This window comes from Callorhinus ursinus, unplaced genomic scaffold, assembly GCF_003265705.2.
Source record: "Callorhinus ursinus isolate GAN/ISIS: 27379988/994484 unplaced genomic scaffold, GSC_fseal_2.0 scaffold17, whole genome shotgun sequence".
NCBI lineage: Eukaryota > Metazoa > Chordata > Mammalia > Carnivora > Otariidae > Callorhinus > Callorhinus ursinus.
Genome location: NW_027397079.1, coordinates 17731919 through 17752277, shown reverse-complemented (window position 1 = coordinate 17752277; position 20359 = coordinate 17731919).

Below are 20359 nucleotides of genomic sequence, written 5' to 3'. Positions count from 1 at the left end.
TAGTAGTCCTTTACTACCTAGCTCAGAGATAACATTCTCTAGTCCAGGGACCCTTTACTGTCATCCGTACACCATCACGCCCTACGCTGTTGCTATGTCACACTGTATGGTAATTTATTTATTAAACGTCAGCCTACGATTTTATGAGATCCTTTAGTTCCAGCAACTCTATTTACCTTTATCTCTTTAGCCTCCAGCTCAGCGTAGGGTGCACAGTAAACCTTCAGCAAGTGTTTGTTGAATGAATAAATGAATAATTTGAATGCTGTAGTTTGTCTAGCAAATCTCTGGCTAATAACCTTCTGTAATAGTTCAATCAATTATTTAATAAGTGTTTGCTTAGCATTTTTTGTGTAAGACATGATGCCAGCCATTGTTGTGGATTACAAAGCTGAACGAAGTGTGGTACAGTCCCTGTGTCTTGGGAAGGAAGACAGCTAATGTACACATGTTCCTGTATTCAAAATACAAAACACAAAACCCTACTGGTTCCATAAAAAACTGTAAGTGAATTTTTGTGCAGATTAGACAAGGAATAGGGAAGAGGTGTCAAACTTGAGATGGAAGGGATTTAATCAAACAAATTGTTCAAAAGCTATTGAATAACATTCATATTTTTTATATATTTAAATTCAGTTAGCCAGAATATAGAATATCATTAGTTTTTTATGTAGTGTTGAATGATTCATTAGTTGCATATAACACTCCCATGCTCATCACAACCCATGCCCTCCTTAATACCATTAACCATTTACCCCATCCCCTCACACACCTCCCCTTCAGCAACCCTCAATTTGTTCCCTAGAGTTAAGAGTCTCTCATGGTTTTTCTCCCTCTCTGATGACTTCCCGTTCTGTTTTTCCTCTTTCCCTTACGGTCCTCTGTGCTGTTTCTTATGTTCCACATATGATTGAAACCCTATGATAATTGTCTTTCTCTGAATGACTTTATTTCGCTCAGCATAATACCCTCCAGTTCCATTCACTTCCATGCAAATGGTAAGTATTCACCCTTTCTGATGGCTGAGTAATATTCCATTGTATATACGGACCACATCTTCTTTATCCATTCGTCTGTTGAAGAGCATCTCGGCTCTTTCCACAGTTTGGCTATTGCGGACATTGCTGCTATGAACACTAGGGTGCAGGTGCCCCTTCTTCTCACTACATCTCTATCTTTGGGGTAAATACCCAGGAGTGCAATTGCTGGGTCATAGGGTAGCTCTATTTTTAACTTTGTGAGGAATCTCCATACTGTCTTCCAGAGTGGCTGCACCAGCTTGCCCTCCCACCAACAGTGTAAGAGGGTTCCCCTTTCTCCGCATCTTTGCCAACATTTGTTGTTTCCTGTCTTATTAATTTTAGCCATTCTGACTGGTATGAGGTGGTATCTCATTGTGGTTTTGATTTAACATTCATATTTTTGAATGAACATTTTGCTATTTTCTACTACCCTTTCAGCTAATGTTTGAAACATCTTTCTTATAGCTTAGAAATATAAAGCTGCCGGGGTGCCTGGGTGGCTCAGTCGGTTAAGCGTCTGACTCGATTTCAGCTCAGGTCATGATCTCAGGGTCTTGGAATTGAGCCCCACATCAGGCTCAGCCCTCAGCAGGGAGTCTGCTTGGAATTCTCTCTCTCTCTCTGCCCCTCCCCCCCTCACAAGCTCTTACACTCTCTCTAAAATAAATAAATCAATAAATCTTAAAAATATATATATAAAGCTGCAGAAATACTAAAGATGTTACAATCCAGCTGCCTTACTTTATAGAGAAAAAGGCAGAACTAGATCTCAGGGCTTCTTTCTTCCATTCTGTAACTCTTTTTTTTTTTTTTTTAAGATTTATTTGTTTATTTGACACAGAGAGAGAGCAGAAGCAGGGGGAGCGGCAAGCAGGGGGAGAGGGAGAAGCAGGCTTCCCGCGGAGCAGAGAGCCCGATGCGGGGCTCGATCCCAGGACCCTGGGATCATGACCTGAGCCGAAGGCAGCCACTTAACCGACTGAGCCACCCAGACGCCCCTATTCTGTAACTCTTAACACAGTGATAAACTGCCTCAGATTTTAAAACTTAACTTTAAAACTATATATTGCTATGTGATTTGTGGTAACTAGACACAGAGCCTAAAATGTGGTTGGAAAAAAAAAATTGAAAGACAACCTTTGCCAGTATCTAGACTATGTAAAATTATTGTAAATTCATTTCAAAATTTGCTTTTCCTTATTGCTTTCTTTTTAGTGTTATTTATGGATAAAATTTAAGATGAATATGAAATAATATGTGACTTAACTCTGGCAATAAAATAACTTTAAAATTCTTTGAAATATGGGTATTATGTAATATTTTCTTTGATTCTCTATGGACTTTTAAGTGTTTGGCAAATTATAAATTCATATTGACAGAAAATAATGTATGATTTTATATCATATAATTTGGTATAGTTTGTGATGATAAATAAAACTGATATAAACAATTCATTCAACCATTCAAAGATGTTATTTATTGCCTTTCATGTGTAAGGCATAGTGGTATATAACAAAATAATCTTTTTCTATTTTTGGTACCTTGGAAGGTAGCCCTCTTCTGCCTGTTATATTTAGGAGTTACATTTCATATTTGAAAATAACATTCTTGGGGCACCTGGGTGGCTCAGTCAATTAAGCATCCAACTCTTGGTTTCAGCTCAGGTTATGATCTTAGGGTTGTGAGATCGAGCCCCAGGTTGGGCTCCACGCTCAGTGCAGTCTCAAGTCAGCTTGAGTTTCTGTTTCTTCCTCTCCCTTTGCCCCTCCCCACCCTCGTGCTCTCTAAATAAATAAATAAATCTTTTAAAAAAGAAAATAACATTCTTTATCCAGTCTTTATAAACTCATTCTACCTTTAGTCCTTTTCCATAACTAGCATTTGGCAAAACTACACATTGTATCTGTTCCATTGTGCATTATACCAAACAGGTAGGTGGAGAAATAATCTAATATCACCTTAATGGAACATTTGGGACTAAAAATCTCCATTTATCTTTTTGCAGATGGTTAGATTTACCAAGTGATCTTCTAATGAAAACTGTAGAGAAAAATATATCCTCAGTTCATTGTAAACCACAACTCAAAATTAAACTTTATGATGCAATCCTCTAACTCTGCTTTATTCATAGTCAAATGATTATTTAGAAATTAGAAAAAGATATTAAAAAATTCTCTTAACTTTGTAGCTTGAGACACATCCAGCCTCAAGCAGCATGATTTGTAAATCACACCCTGAAATGAGATGAGAACCACAAGACAAAACAGATCTGATAGCCTTCTTTTCTTGGATTTTGACCCAAATGGTGACTGTCTTCAGGGTAAATATGAAAGTTTTAAAGCCATGATGTATTAGAGGTGTAGAGAGGGTAAATGTTGGATAAAAGATAATGGTCAAGTAGGAACTTGACAGGTGGTGACTCATTGCCTAGTTGATGTGAAAAATCATCTGTCATATGCTTGAAAGTATTTCTAATATCTGTTGCTAAGTGTGTTCCCTTTCAGAGAAATCTGGAAGTAAATATTACAACAGATTCTATCTATAGTAAGGTGCCAACTTTCAACTTCATAAATTGATAAAATTTCAAATATAAATATAAATTTAGGGATTAACATAACATCATCAACCTTTAAAGCTTTTGCCCAGTAAGAACATTTTTTTAAAAGAAAAGGAAAAATCGAGGTACCTGGGTGGCTCAGTCGGTTAAGCATTCGACTTTTGATTTCAGCTCAGGTTATGATCTCAGTGTTGTGAGATGAAGCCCCAAGTCGGGCTCCACACTGCTTAAGATTTGCTCTCTCCCTCTGCCCACCTCGCCCTCTGTGTGCACATGCACACTCTCTCTAAAAAAAAAAAAAAAAAGAAAGAAAAATCATAAGAACAGCTACCGTATTTCAAAAGAATGTTCTAATACCAAAATAGTGGGAAGAGCACAATATCAGGATAAAAAACATATTTCAAAAAGAAATAAAATGATAACCTTATTTAAAATCCACCATATTATACTAATTCTTCTCACTTCAGAATGGATTGGTGATGTCTTTACCTCATTTAGTAATTGAGAACCACTAGAGGAAGGGAGGGAAAACCAAAGAATTCAAGGAAAAAATTAATAAGAGTACAAAAGTGGGCAAAGAATATCTTATTTTTGAAAAGGCTTATTCCCTAGAATTAAGAGTTAGTTTCTTATTTACATGTCTCCCCATTGCTCCAGGCTAGATAGCTAACACAGCCAACTCACTGGGCTCTCACAAACCCTCACACTTAGCTTAAAGTTTAAAAGAACTGCAGAAATTTCTGAGCATATTGTAATATTTATTTTAGAATGTTGCTCATATTCTTGGCAAATAATAAAACAGGACCTAACATCTTTGGAGATTAATAATGCTGTAGCCTTCTTTGAGAGGCTCCTAAGAAAGACTTTTAGGGGTGCCTGGGTGGCTCAGTTGGTTGGGCGACTGCCTTCGGCTCAGGTCATGATCCTGGAGTCCCGGGATCGAGTCCCACATCGGGCTCTTTGCTCAGCAGGGAGTCTCTTTCACCCTCTGACCCTCCTCCCTCTCATGCTCTCTATCATTCTCTCTCTCTCTCAAAAAAAATAAATAAAAATCTTAAAAAAAAAGAAGAAGAAAAGTGCTGGCACTACATAATGCTTGATTCCAGAACAGCAGTGATCTTGTTCTCAGGTGAACCCAGATCTACCTACAACCTACAGTTGATATTCTTTCAGCACCTACCATGTCACGTGACAGCAAGTGCCAGGTCCTAGGCACTGTGAAAATACCACGATGAGTCCTGACCTACAAATGACTTCAAGCCAGTACCCACACCGAAGCAAGAGAGACTCAGAGTGATGTCGAAAGAAAGAGAGAAAGAAAAGAAAGAAAACAAGAAAGAAAAAATGATTATGACTATTTCTTAACAGCACTGCCAAGTAGTTCAGAAACTTACCCTTAGGAATTAAGTCCAGAAACTACTTCAGTGTTGGTCATTGCTGCAATGTTTCTAAGCCATCATATTAGTGGATCATAAAAAACAACAATTATTACCTATGTGAAAAATAACATGCCAAAAGAAAAAAAAAGTTGATGGTATAGCATGATTGAAAAACACTGGGAATCTATAGATAAGACTCTTCTTGCACAGAGTTTTCCTAATGTCTTTCATTATACCAGTATTGAGCAACAGACAGGGTTAGAAAAGCAGTATGGTCTGTATGGAGCTTTTCAAGATGTTAAAATAAGGACAGTGAGCACACCCCAATGCCCTCAAAGAAAAAGAGAACCAAAGAAACACTAAAAATTTACGGGTCACATACACGTGGTTGCATATCGCATATGAAAGAGCAAATCTAAAACACTATTGTTAGTAAATTGTGGATATCGAATTCAATAAATAATTCTAAATTTTGGAGAAAGAGCATGGTGTAAATGTTAAATCTGTGTTAGTGAGAGGCCTACCTTCACATCAAAGCTCTTCTGAGTTAATGATAGTGGCTGTTACATTCCATATATAATGTCAATGTCTCAAGAACACTTTGGCAGAAATAGTACCATTTAACTTAGCCCACTATTTGTCCTTCACACATCCTCTGTTAAGAAATAAATTATTGTGCTAAAGAAAGAAGTTTGTGATATTAAATTAACAGATATAAGCTAAGCACTTCGGCTGGAAATGCCACCTTTGGAGTTATATCCTTTATAAATTGTTATTGGAAGTTCTGAAAAATCAATTTTAACCTTGTACAGGAACTAAAAGCAAAATAATCATGAAGTGTGTGGAGACAGAAAGGAACCATAAGCCAAAGAATAGAAAAATGTGGACTTTAGGGGGTGAAAACAATAAATCCTAGATCCATTGGTACAATTTCAATAGTAAATCAGCTTTTGATTATTTTATACTCTATACACTTTTCTACCATTATTAAAACAATAAATAACATCCGAGAAGCAAAACTTGTGACTAAAAAAAATAAAATTTTATTAAAAGGAAATAAAATCTTAGGTTTTGAAAATGCAGGCAAGTATTTGGCCTACATGAATATACAGTGTTTGATGCTTGATGCTTGTAATTCACTTAGCTCTCAAAAGGGAATTTAGTTATTGTATAAGACACTTTATTGTATAAGACAAATTATTGCCCCATTGGCCCTCCCTTATTTTCCTACAGACAGACACCTGTTAAAGTCAAATCTCAGGGTGAAGACTAAACTTAGACAAATCTGGACACACTTTTTTTTTTTTTAAGATTTTATTTATTTATTTGAGAGAGAGAGAATGAGAGATAGAGAGCACGAGAGGGAAGAGGATCGGAGGGAGAAGCAGACTCCCCGCCGAGCAGGGAGCCCGATGCGGGACTCGATCCCAGGACTCCAGGACCACGACCCGAGCCGAAGGCAGTCGCTTAACCAACTGAGCCACCCAGGCGCCCCTGGACTCACACTTTTAAACCTCAGTTTCTTCACCCAAATCATTACGACAGCGATCCTCACCTCCCTCATGAGCAGAAGATTAAATGAGAAAATGTATTTGAATGCTGTCACATATTAAGTATTCAAAAGAATCAGTAGTAGTCGCAGTAGGAAAAGTTGTAATATTAAAGTACATGAATCAGAACAGGGGAAAGTAACTGAATTAATTTATTTCATGGCATTAGGCACGATAATCTGATTCATCATTCTTGCAAGTAGGATGGTGTTGCCAATGGAATTCAAATCGTCTGTGCAGAAGGACATTTTGCAACCTGTTCTTTTAGGAATGTCCTTACTATTAGCATAGAAATAGTTAAAGTCTGTTCTCCCTCTGAGAGTGGTCGGCCAACTCCACCACCATTTTCTTGTTTAACTTCCATTTTTCTAGGCTCCCAGTCGTGCCCAGCCTCTCTTGGGTCATATCCTTGCCACTTTTCCCTTAGATATGCTAACACCCTCAACCTAGTTACAGTCTTACAGACCCCAAAGTCATTCTCCCTTCTCCTTGTGATATAAGATGATCAATTAAGGAATTGATCTTACAGCTTAACTTTCTGGAGGCCAACTTTTACCTCTATTTCAAGTTCAAGGGGACACCACCAAGAATAACCAAACAAGACTATCTGCAAAATGCAGTCATTTTTATCTTCATGAGTATGAAATCTAGTTTGAATCTGAGTTGTGCTGAACCTAGGATTCAACATGTCCGGGCATATCTGTAAGACTAGTCAGGTCAACCTGGAAGGGCTCTATTTAAATGACATGTGGGAAGGTTCCTTGAAATATTGAGGGAGACATTACTCAAGATACACACATTTAGTGAAAGAATAGCAGAGTGCATTGCAGAGTTGATAGCACAAGTTGGTTTCTGTCACTTACATGTTCTTGAGTACAAGTGCACCATGCTTAAGTTCTAGGGAAAGGAGCTGCAAGCAAACAGTGAATAAAATCCAAAAGAGCCATAAATTACAATCCCTTTAAGAACAAAAGCACTACTAGACAATACTATTATCATTTTTTGCAAAAGTATAGCTCAACTTTGAGTGTCAGAATTGAGAACTCAGTGAACTGAGGGAGGCAGCTGTCCCCACAAGTGCCAGGAAATCCAGGAGATGCCTTTTAGGCTGAGGCCCCTTAGAAAGGGCCACTCAGGCATATCCCCTCAGCAGAATTAATCACAACAAAGAGGGAGAACCGTCCAGAAAAAAAATTAAAGAAACTCATGGTATTTCACCATAAAGCATCCCCAAAGGAATCTCAAAACTCTTTGGGGGTAGAATTTGAGCTCGTTGGGATTTCCACAGACAAAGACTAGGGAGTCCACGAAACTCTGTTTTATTTCTGCTATAGTAACCGTGTTTTTACCTCCAGGCCATTGTGAAAGAGGAATTGTGCAAATAGATTATATTAACATATTATTTCAAACAGTTTCAGCTAACCAACTCAGCTTTTTTTAAATTTTATTTTTATTTATTTGAGAGAGAGCGAAAGAGTGTACGAGAGAGCATGAGCGGGAGGGGGGGTTATGCAGAGGGAGAGGGAGAAGCAGACTCCCCGCTGAGCAGGGAGCCCAATGCGGGTCTCGATCCCAGGACCCTGGGATCATGACCTGAGCCGAAGGCAGACGCTTCACCAACTGAGCCACCCAGGTGTCCCCCAACTCAGCTTTTTAAAACCATTCTTGGGTCCTTCATGACAAACCATACCTTGGACATAGAGAAAGAATCTTCTCATGGGTTCTGATGAGGAGAAATATTTTACAGTCCACCCAAGAAGGCAAATTAAAAGATTAGCATAGTTGTCCCTTCTTTCAAGCTACCATTTTAATATACATTATTAAACCAGGCATTAGCTGTTAAGAACATGGACGGTGGAAATAAATCGCATGAGTTCCAATGCTAGCTGAAGCATTTAGAGCCATGTAACCCCAAACATGTTCTCCAACTTCATGGGTCCCTCTGTCCTTATTTGTAAAAATGAAGACAGTAGTTGTTAACTACCTCATGGTTTTGTTGTGAGAATTAAAAGAGTTAATACGTCTAAAGTACTTAGAACAATGCCAGGTACTTAAGTTTAGCTGACTAAAACTTAGTTAATAAATGACTAAATACACATTCATCCTGCAAATATTTATTGAGGGCACATAAAAGCATGCTGAGCACTTCTGATACTGGGGACATGGGCAAGAACAAAACACACAAAATTACCTTCCTCAAGGAGCTTATATTCGAAATGTTCTCTAAACCATAAGCAAGAGCTAAATACTCCAGGGTACCATATTAAAATGCTTCCATACAATCAGGTGGGCATTCAGGGCTCATAAAGTCTCATGTTCCATACAGCATTACTAAAGATCAAAATTTTTGCCCACATTTTGAATGCTTTTTTAGAATGAATATCCAAAAGTAGAAATACTGGGTCAAAAGTTTCCAACCTTACGTTTTAAGGGAGTTATGCCTGATTCTTCAAAATAATCGTGGTGAAACCACTTTGGAAATTAGCTAACACGATGACTGCCAGCACTCTAATTCTGACTGTGTTAATAATAAATTTAGGCTTTGGAAAAATATAAATAACCTTAGACCTATGCTAAGATACTGTGCTTCAGTTGTATTGTACCCAAGAATAGCTCTGCATGGCAAAGCCTATTTTGGAGGGTGGATTCCATGCAGAAGTTAGGAGCTTGTTGGGATTAGAGAAAAAGCCATGAATTTTCAACACTCGGATACATCTAAAATCTTCAAGAATTAATATGTTTTGAAGCATGAATGGCCCACATTAAGATAATTTTCAGTGTCTTACTCAATAACCAACAAAAGCTTAGACTGTGAAATACAATACGTTCATGGATCAGAAAACTGATAGTATTAAATCGTGTAGAAATAGAGTCATTGGGGTCATTATTTCCCACTTGCAGTAGGTTGTCACCTCATTTTCTTAAGCTTTTAGAAGACAATTTTGACAGGTAGTTTTATTAAAAATTGCATCTCTTTTGCCTCACATACGAAAAGTACTCCATTGAAGACTACTTCTGTTTACAACACTGTTGCCTAGAGGCATCATCCATTATTTTATCTAGTGTCCTTTATTTTATTTTGTCTTTTTATTTTTTTCAAAGATTTATTTGTTTGACAGAGAGAGTGCGTGAGCACGAGTGCACATGCACTCACAGGGGGAAGGGGCAGAGGGAGAGGGAGAGAGAAACTCCAAGCAGACTGAGCGTGGAGCCTCACGCAGGGCTTGTTCTGACAACCCTGAGATCAGGGCCTGAGCCAAAAACCAAGAGTGGGACCCTTCACCGACTGCGCCACCCAGACACCCCTGTCTCATAGCCTTTGTTTTAGAGCCAGAAAGCTTGCTGTCCAGAAGAACTTGCGTGCTTCCATTTGGGAAGGCCACCTGGAACTGTAGAACACTTTATGTTTCCTTTGTCAAGAACTCAGCTAAATTTAGAACTCGGCTGCTATCATAGCCAAACCTTACACCTGATATATTTATTTCCTCTTTTCATTTCACTAAAATTAGTTCTTTTGTTTTCTTTTGAATTGTCCTATTTATTATGTATTTGAAGATTCAAAACAATATCAAATCCACGTGGGGCGAAATTGAGCTCAGAAGTCGTATGTAAATAGATTATATTAAAACGAATTACCATTCTTCAATTAAAGACACGTAATCAATGACAGGCACTTCAGCATCACTCCCAGTCTCACCATGGCACCTAGTTCAACTAAACATGGCATCAGAAAGTCTGAGAACCATTTTACCAGCAAGTATATAAAAAAAGACTGTCATCTGGTCTCCTAGAGCAGCTATACAGTAGGAAACCTTCGGGGAAGGAATTAGTCTCTGTATACGGGTATAACTTGAATTCTAGAACTACTGTTAAAAAAAAAAAATAGTTCATTCCTTAAACCAGTGATTGTTCCCACTGAACTGGCAATTTAAATAGAAAAGTAATACCCAGGGCTGGCTAGGGTACAGGGAAACAGGAATTCTCATACACTTCTAGTGAGTGTCCCTTAGCACAACCTTTCCAAAAGGCAGCATTGCCTAGTGATTAGCAACAGGAGTTTGGACTCAGGAAGACCTAAGTCCCAGTTCTGGTTTTCTTAATTCCTGCGTATGTGAAATTGGTCAATTTTTTAAAGTCCTTTAGGCCTCATTTTTTAAAACCATCTTTAAAATGGGTATAATGGTAAAATTAAATTTTAATGTCATAGTGAAGATTCAAATACAGCGCCTAGCACCCTGTAAGTATTCATATGTTTGATTTCATTATGATGATTACTTCTTCATATTGTGATCTGGCTATACATGCAAGCCTTTAGATTAAACATTAGCTTCTGATCCAGAAATTCCACTTTGAGGAACTCAGCCTTAGTAAATAATTAAGGGCACCCGCAATGATTTAGCTGCCAGGACGTTGTGGAATTTCAGAGGCAGAATTCTGAATATCGCTCATGTGTGTTGGGTTTGGAGCTAGAACAAAAAGGCACAGACTGAGTCTATAGTAACGCCAGGTCTCACCTGTTGATAATTAACTTTTCTAGAATTCTTTCAAAGTGAAATCAAGAATTTAAATATTTGATTATTCCATGAGAATAATACTATCTGGAATGGTGGTCTTGTAATTTAGGGTCAAAAGAACACTCTAGAAATTCATTGTCAATTTGCAATTTTCCCTGAACCTTTAAGTTTGGGTTTTGTTTCTCATCTCTAGTGAAGAAATGCTTTTAGCTGACAATAACTAATTAATAACAAGATTAGCCCTAGGGCAGTGTTTACTTGGTGTGATTCCCTAAACCCCCTGTATGAAAATTCACGGATTTGTTTGTTAAACATGCAGATTCCTGTGTTCATCTCAGAATCTCTGCTAAATCAGAATGCCGGGCAGGGGGTTAGGAAATCTGCACATTCTAAAAGCACCAGAGGTTAAACAGGCTGAAGCTTTGGTTCCAGGCCCTGTGGGGATGAGGAGAAGCAGCCCATCCAAGAGAGCATTTGCAGATCTTCTCGGGTTGAGAGATTCAAGGTCAGGACCCGTCACAGCATTATTTGAAAAGACAAACTTAAAAATAAATGACTTTTGAAAGGAAAATGGAAGAAGGCAGGGTGATTTTGCACTCTGCTGACTTGTGAGGATATATTAGGTCGTAAGTCCTCATCTGTTTCTATGTATGTATATTTATAGGATTCTACCAGTAGGTTTTTCCATAGGACTTTCTTCTGTAAAGATTGTACGTATAAGCATTCCGTTCCTGAAGGGGCACCTTCTTATAAACTCTAATATCCCTAACAAAAAATAACAGATGCCCAGCCGAGCTCTGGCAAAGGGTTTCATTTTTCTCTCTCCACTCCCTTCCTTGGTGTAAGCCTGAAATTTATCGTCACAGATGAATACAGTTGAAAGATTGGCTTTCAAAAGGTAAAGATGCCCCCCCCAATTGCCACCATTCTGTAGAACAGAAGGAATTCTCTCTGCATTCTTTGTACATTGTCAATTATTTCTCACTTAGGTTGTTTGAAGTGGCAATAAGGAATTTGATCATTCATTTTTAAATTTTATGTCACTTTTTCAAGCAATTTCGTTTAAAAAAAAAAAGTGAGAGCAGTGTTTTAGTAACCCAACTCTATGATTATGGACCTATTAACACGGGGTGGAACCTTTGCTCTAGAGCCTTCCATATATAATGCCATAGAAGTCAGCTGTTTAAAAATGACGTGGCTCAAGGAAATTGCTGATGAAATAAAGAGAAGGGGGTAGCTGATATGGAATTTCTTAATTGGCCAAAGATGTATATATGTGTGCGTATTCAATTCATATATGTCCAATATGCATACATACCCTTGTCTATATAGTAGGATATGCTTACCTACTACACTATATAATTATTAGGCATAAAAAGGGTTCACATTAATGACAAAAATTAAAATGCACCTTAACACAAACCAGAGTTTTAGGTGTTTCCCCCCCATTCCAATATCTAAAATCTGAGTCTAATATGTAAAATCTGAAACCATGTATTTTTTATTTAACTTGGTCAACCTGGCACCATCCAATCCCAGTCATCGCATCCTAGCTCTCATTTCCCCCACTCACGCACATACACACGCAAGCTAGCCACATGTAAAAAGGCAAAATCTTCCAATGTAATTTCTCAGTAACTGAAATGACAACTCTCCACATGGGGGTCATATCGAAATGCCCCCCCCCACTTTGACTGAGATTCCTTGTGTTTTATAAACGGCCATAAGTTCCCACCTAATGTTGCTCTCTCACACAACTAAGGTACCCTTTGGGCAGTAGTCCATTCTCCTGGCCTGGGGAGTGAGAAATCCTGGCCAAGGACCAACAGGGTAGAAAGAGGAGAAGGAAACCAAGAGAATGTTCTCCTGGTACCTGGGAATCTTGAGTCAGAGGCATGGAGGCAGGGTGGGAAGACCAGAGTGGAGAAGCAAGGAGGGCACAGTCTATAGGGATAGCTTAAAAATATAGCCAAAGCTGGCAGACATGTACTAAACCTCCAGCACCTGTATCCAGAGATCATCCTCCTTAGGCAAGTGGGGACGCTGGCACGGGGGTGGGGGGTGGGGGTAGGGGAAGGGACATTTATCAAATGTTCTTACCCAGTCCCCTGAGCATTCTTTGAAAGATAGTTTTCTGAGCTTCCACTGTCCCAATAATCTGCAGTTCTCATTTACAAATTTAAAACAAAATGAATCTTATTGTTCAATTAGAATTTAAGGTTTTTTTAAAGCCTAGAAAATAACACGTTGGCATAAACACACTTTCTACGAAGAGTAAATAACTGTAGTTGAGCCTGTCTTATTTTAATTGAGAGAAATTTCTGTAGCTAAACACAAAACGGGAGCTGGAATAGGAGCAGGGAGGCCACCGGACCTAAGGAAAAGGAAGAGCAGACCAAAGGCATCTGACATGATCTTCATTCAAGTCCTTCAGAGCTTCCCTGAGGACCTGCCTCTCTCCTTAGTGATGGAACCTGGAGATATGTAGATGCACTCGCTGTCTTTAGTGTTCTGCTTGGCTGGGCACAAAGTGTGTTGGCCTGAATGCTGCCTGACTTTGCCCGGGTGTGGCAGATTTCTCTACTCGCCTAGGTCGGTAGTGCCGGCTGATTCATGAAACTCCTGCGGCATTGGGACGACATGCTGTTACATTATCCATGTGGAAACTCTCTCACACCTCTGTCCTTCCTTTGGAGTTGCCTTCTCAACTCACCACAGTCTGTCCAGCCACCTTCTTTAATGCTTCCTCCATCCAAACACAGGAGTTCTGTCTGGGTCTTCTCACTCTACACACTCTTCTAGAACAATCTCATTCATTTCCGTGGCTTCAGTTATAAACTTTATATCCAAAATATTCTAACCTGTGTTTGGAGCTGTCTTGAGTTCTAGACCCTAATATCCATCTGTACATTAAACAACTCCCCTTGAATATCCAGCAGACCCCTCAAGCACCAGCGTCTAAGATGGAACTCATCGTTGTTGACCCTCCCCCAAAGGCTGCATTCCCCAACTCAGCACACATCACCATCACTCTGTTGCTGGGTCAGCAACCTGGGCATCGCGCTGGGCTCTTCATTCTTTCACACGAGTCCCCTCCCCCTCCCACACACCACATCAAAACAGTCATCAAGTCCTGTTATCCTAAAGGATTCTATCATTCTCTATTCCCCTGCTTCTAGCTTAGTCCAGGCTAACATCAGCTCTTTCCTCTGTTGAGGAAAAATGGTGCTTCATATTCCCTTCTGTCCTCGTTAGCCCCAGGTGGAAAAATCCAAAGTGTTCTAAAAAATGCAAAACTCATAAAGTCAATTCTTTTTTTTTTTTAAGATTTTATTTATTTATTGGACAGAGAGAGACACAGAGAGAGAGGGAACAGAAGCAGCGGGAGAAGGAGAGGGAGAAGCAGGCTTCCTGCTGAGCAGGGAGCCCGATGCAGGGCTCGATCCCAGGACCCTGAGATCATGACCTGAGCCGAAGGCAGATGCTTAATAACTGAGCCACCCAGCCGCCCCATGAAGTCAATTCTTGATTAAAGTATGTCAGTACTTACCAATGCTCATGGATTCAAATCTAAAAGTTCTAGTGCTGCTTGAAAGGACACCTTTGTTTCTCCTTCTAGCCTTAATAGAGAGTTATGCTCCTCTCTTGCCAGGAATATTTTCAACATGCTTTTCTTTACACTCTTTGAGGTACCAAGCTCCAAGCCACCAAGTACTTAACCTTCATCCCAGATTGTTCTTTCAGCTTGAACTTCACCCTTGCTTTGGTCTGGCCACTTCTTCGTAGTAGTATTCATGATAATACTACTTGTAAGACTGGCCTTCCCCAGCTCTCAAGCTGGTTAGATTCCTGTGGCAGCATGGTGACTTTCTTATGCCAAATTCACTCTCCCCATCTTTCATGATAACAAAACCTAGACGGTGTTCATGCAGCAAGGTGACCAGCCCAAATGCTCACCTGTGCAGGAGTGGTCATGTGATTTAGCTCTAGCCCTACGAGCTCATTGGACATCTCCTAGATAGATAGATAGATAGATAGATAGATAGATAGATAGATCAATATCATAAAAAAATGATTTTTTAAAGAGAAAGACTCAATTGGCATGCACCTTTGCCTTTTGCATTCTGCCTTTATCTGTCCCTCTCCTTTCTCCTTGGACCCATGATGTCTGAATGGAAGACAAACCAACATTTTAGGATCATGAGGAAAAAACTCACATTTGATGGTAGAACAGGAAGGTAAAAGGAACTCGAGTTCTCAATGATATGTCTGGTCTCTGACATATGAGGGTGGAAAACCTCACTTTTTTATGCTTACTGCCTTGTTCATTGCTCTATGCTTCATACAGTACTAGACACAAAGTAGAAGCAAAAGCTCTGGGGTGAATAAATGAATGAAAAAGAGGGTGTGGCAGTCCCTAGAAGCAGTGGGAAGGAGTTTCTTCCAATGCTGAATCACTTGTTCCTTTTAAAGGTTTAAAGTTTTAAAGGTTCTGTGAATATTTAAATATAAATACGTAGATATGAGTGTCTAATATTCTCTTATTGATTAGTCCTCTGACTTGAAACCCTGAATCAAGGCGGGCACTGTGGGGCACTCGGGTGGCTCAGTCGGTTAAGCATCAGACTCGGTTTCGGCTCAGGTGGTGACTCAGGGTCATGATCTCAGAGTCGTGGGACTGAACCCAGGGTTGTGGGATTGAGCCCTGCATCAGGCTCCATGCTCAGCAGGGAGTCTGCTTGAGGATTCTCTCTCTCTGCCCCTCCCCCCACACGTGCATAAATGCGCGCATGCTCTTTCACTCTCTCAAATAAATGTTTGTTTGTTTGTTTTTAAAGACAGACATTGTATGGGAAACAAGCTGAGTCGTTAGTATTAATGATGAAGTTAGTTTATCAAGTAATCTATTCATAATGTGCTTAGCTGGAGCTTGGGAGAACAGGACCCCAGATAAATGTTCATGGGGAAAGGGAAGCAAACTGGAGATAATGAGAGAGAAGGGGATGTCAAAATCCAGTCTGGAATATGAGGAAGTGCTTCTGGCCTGGTATCTGTGTTGACCATAAACGGAGCTATTTCCTTCCTTTCACACAAAACAGCTCTCCGAGGATCTTGAAGTATAATTTTTCATCTCCCTTACTTTTGAAACTTTTGCCATACTGGCACTGTCAGTGGAGGAGTGATACCGTTTTTCCTAAATGAAACACAGCTCTGTAACTACATTAAAACCTGCTACCAGAAAGCAATTCAGAGTTGTGGCTCGAAGTGTTGGTGGAAATGGAAATACTCTCCTTGTGACAGTTGCCAACCTCGGGCACCGTCCATGGAAGTAACAGGGACTGACCTCCAACTAGCAGCTTCGTGTATCACCTTATGTAATATGTACCATAGTAAGTACAGGGAGCAAAGTGTAAAAAATAATACAGTAGTATCTCCTGTGGGATGTTACTTAGCAGGTTACTTTAACTAAGAGAAGAAAAGACCAAAATTAATTATCATAGAGTTAATCCTGAGCATCTAAGAAAAGAAATTAAGTGCCCGTTGAACTTCCTTTGAAACACGTCACTGAAACAGCAAACAACAAAGAGATGGAATACAGAGAGAAAAGAAACAGATACAGAGCTTTCTAGTATTTTGATGCTAAGTCTACTTTGAAAAATTTCAAAATATGTAAGGAGTAAAGGATATTTTGATCCAATGGCAAAAAGCACCAAGTCAACGCAAAATAGATCAAGATGACAGCTGACCCATTCTCACTTTAGGTGTCATACATGAGCCAAAGGAAATCAAGTACAGGTTCATTGGGATAACAGTTCTTTGAAAGGACTTCTGTTTGGCTTTAGTAAGTGAACAATCTCTGTGTTCAGATAATTAAATGAAAATGATATGCTGTTCCTTTTTTATGTGCTCTTTTTAATGAAAGGAATTTCACTAATGTTCTCCATTTCCTGAACAGCTACGGGAATGATCTTCCCGTGTTAAACACTGTGGTCTGTGATTCAAAAAAGACATGTAGGAACGCAAACCTCTCGTAACAATTGAGGTACTGTGAGCAGGAAGAGGGACAGGCTTTGACAAGACAAGTGGGGAATGGCATTTCTCTTCTTTTGGGGGGAAAATAAACAGTTTGGAATGATCGAGGAAAGAGATTGAAAATTACTGAAAGACAAATGGAAGACCAAATAAAAAAGTGATAAACACTTGTCCTCTGTAGGGGAAGACAAACTTTCCATCTTCCAGAGGGAAAAAATGCAGCTCGAAATGCAGCCCCAGCAAGCCAGGATAGGTGTTAAAATTGCCGAGAAGCAAACGCAAGGAAAATTCGTCCCTGTGCTTTGCCTCGGAAATCGCTTGAAGAGAGTGAGCAAAAAGCCCTGGGGCCTGGCTAGCAGATGTGTGTCCACATTCTGATCAGAAGAAGACAAGAGGAGAGTCTTTCTAAAATTTGTTTGCAAAATGATATTTCTATCTTACCACCTGAAATATGCACGGTTTATACTGACATCAAAGGGGGATCTATTCAGCAAAGGATAATACTGATTGAATCATTCAGGATTCTCCAATTGACAAATTGCCTTCATATGCATTGCAGTGTCTTAGGCCTCGTGTAAGATATATCCGGATGGGCAGGTTATTTTGAAAAGACTAATTCAGGAAACATCAGAGCCTAAGAAATGCTTTAAAAAAAAAAAAAAAACCCAAAAAACAGAAACGCCAGTGAAAGATGGATGATGCATATTTGCAAGTTTCTAATTGTAGCAAGAGTACAGCCCACCTGTTGTCACTCTGAGTCAGTCACCTGAGGCAGGCAGCGGACATACATCCAGGTCCTAAAGGGAGTGGAAAAGGATTTACCAGATAAACGTTCTCTGCCTTCAAAGAACATGTTATCTCCTCTACTTCCTCAAATGTTTCCCCAGGATAACACTTGACACATGGAGAGGGAGCCAGGATCCCCACACTGAGCCCTGGGCCTCATCTTCAGCCACATCTCCAGGCATAAAATTTCTCTTCTGCAGGAAGCATCGTCAGAAAGTTTACGAAAACAAGTCAGGGCTGCAGTCCTGGGGCAGAAAGGTAGCTGAAGTAATTTCTACTTCTTTCCCTTCATCATCTTCCCCAAGGAGAGCCACAAGCAAGTAAAAAGAATAGGTCGTATGGTTTTAGATTGGGCATAAATCTTAAACAATGGTACAAAGTACAGCAGAAGCATCATAATTATTAGGCTAGTCTCTGAGGCATTTCCTGCTTCCTTGGGCCACAGTCCCTGGTAATTACGGCCTCAGGACTTTATATCTACTTTTATTGCAACACTTAATGAGGTGAGGTAAAATTAATTATTTACATGTCCATCTCTTTGCTTTCCTATGGCCTGTTAAGTTCTGAGTCCCCCACAGCACAGCTGATGTCTTACAGACCAAGGCTTCTCTCTCCCACGCCATCTGCCACTTGTCCCCAAACCTGCAAGTGCCTAGTATTTGTCTGGCCCTTACTAGGCAGTAGAAAAACACTCACTTGTTGAACAAAGAAATGAATGACTGGCAGATCTGAGCCAGTACATTAAGTGGAGGAAAGGTTCCAAATAGAACATCAAAAATGACCCTGTCACATTTTTTTATCCCCCCAAGTATCGGAATATATTAACTTCAAAGCCAGAAAATAAAGAAACCTGTATTAAAATATACAAAACCTTTAAGGAGTGTGTGTGCATATGTATGCATTTTTCTCCAAGTAGAATGTTATTTTGAGTCTAAATGTGCCAAAAGCATTCTTCCAAACGACATGAAACACTATTATTTCTGTTTGTGAACTAGGTTTCCACCGACTATTGGAGTAGAGTAATACACTACAAAATGCATGTGTGACAGGAGGTCCAAACCAGGAGCCAGCCCTGCGTCAGATCAGGGATGTGGAAGTGCAGTTTCGGAGTACACAAAATCACCAAGCCAAAAAAGAAAGAAGAAAAAAGACGTCCTCAAACAGGTCTAAAAAGGGAAAGGAGAGGGACCCACTGGTGGTTTAAGGCCAGATCATGCTCACCAGCGAGTGCCTGAGTGTTTTGGTTTGTCACTTTGCTCGGAACCTGGAGAATTGCATTCAGTATCGCTTAAGGAAACTGCCACTCCTCACTTTGGCCCTTCCAAACATAAGGGATAACCACACGTCTGGGGACTGGGTGCCTAGAGACACATGATAGAAAGGTAGTGTTGCTCAGAGAGCAAGTCAGAATCTAACAGCAGGGGAATGTGCCCGGGTGGGTGCAGTGAGCCCAAGGTGGCTCCCGCGTGCCCAGGGAGGGAGGGGAGAGATGCACCCCTGTTAGCAGTCTGGGGGTATAAAAAGGCACCAACCCAAACTCCCTTCTATGCGGATTCCAGAGTCGTGTTCACATTATTTCCTTTAACCTCCTTTCACTTTGTTTTAAACAACGGTTATGTCAACGTATGTCAACATTTTGCCTTAAAAATCTTTTGCAAAGGCACCTCTTTTGGAACCACTGGGGAAGGAAAGTGACGGTGCAACTGCTCTTTCTCAACTGTGTTTTTGGTGGGGCTAATCTGAAGGATAAAATTAGAGAACAGCCCAGGGGAATAATGCAGGGACCTTCCTAACAACAACTCACAGAAGCGATTCCAGAGAATTCCAAGCCTGATAGAGAACACCAGAAGAACATTTATGGAGTACAGGGGGTCCTGCACATTGGAGCAACCTCACCCAGACCCAAGGAGCAGGTGGGGTTTTCATAAGCAACAGTCCAGATGGGGGCACAATGGGGAGTCTGTGGGTGTCTCCTTCGACCATCTTTTATCCACCGGGAAAGGAAGACTGAGGGGTTGGGGGTGAGTGAGAAGTGTGGGAGAATGCCAATCCTATCGCCATTTGGAAGACTTAGGTATAAATAAATCAACAGTCATCCACCTAGCCTCAGTGTCAAGTGTTAGACACAGTTCTTTTTGTTAGAAAAATAAAGTAGTGAAAATTCTAAGTTTCTTATAATAATATATGCTCATGCAGACAAAAATACATTTTTTTTTCTCATTTGGGGATATATGAACACTCAGTCTCCAATAAGACGGTTCTGGCACTTAATTTTGAAGCCCCTTAGCAGAGATCAGCATGCCTTGTTTCTTCTAGTTTGTCTAACTCTTATTCATCCCTAGAGAATGCTAATGACTATGTTTTTATATGTTATTGGCCTCCTGCTGAAAATTATCTTCTAATCCTCCTTAAAAATTTTCTTTTCTAATCAACCTCCAGAGGAATTTATTGTCAGAACAGAGATCTTCTTGTTTTGATTTATACAAATCACTGTGTGATATCAACAAATGCTTGCCTG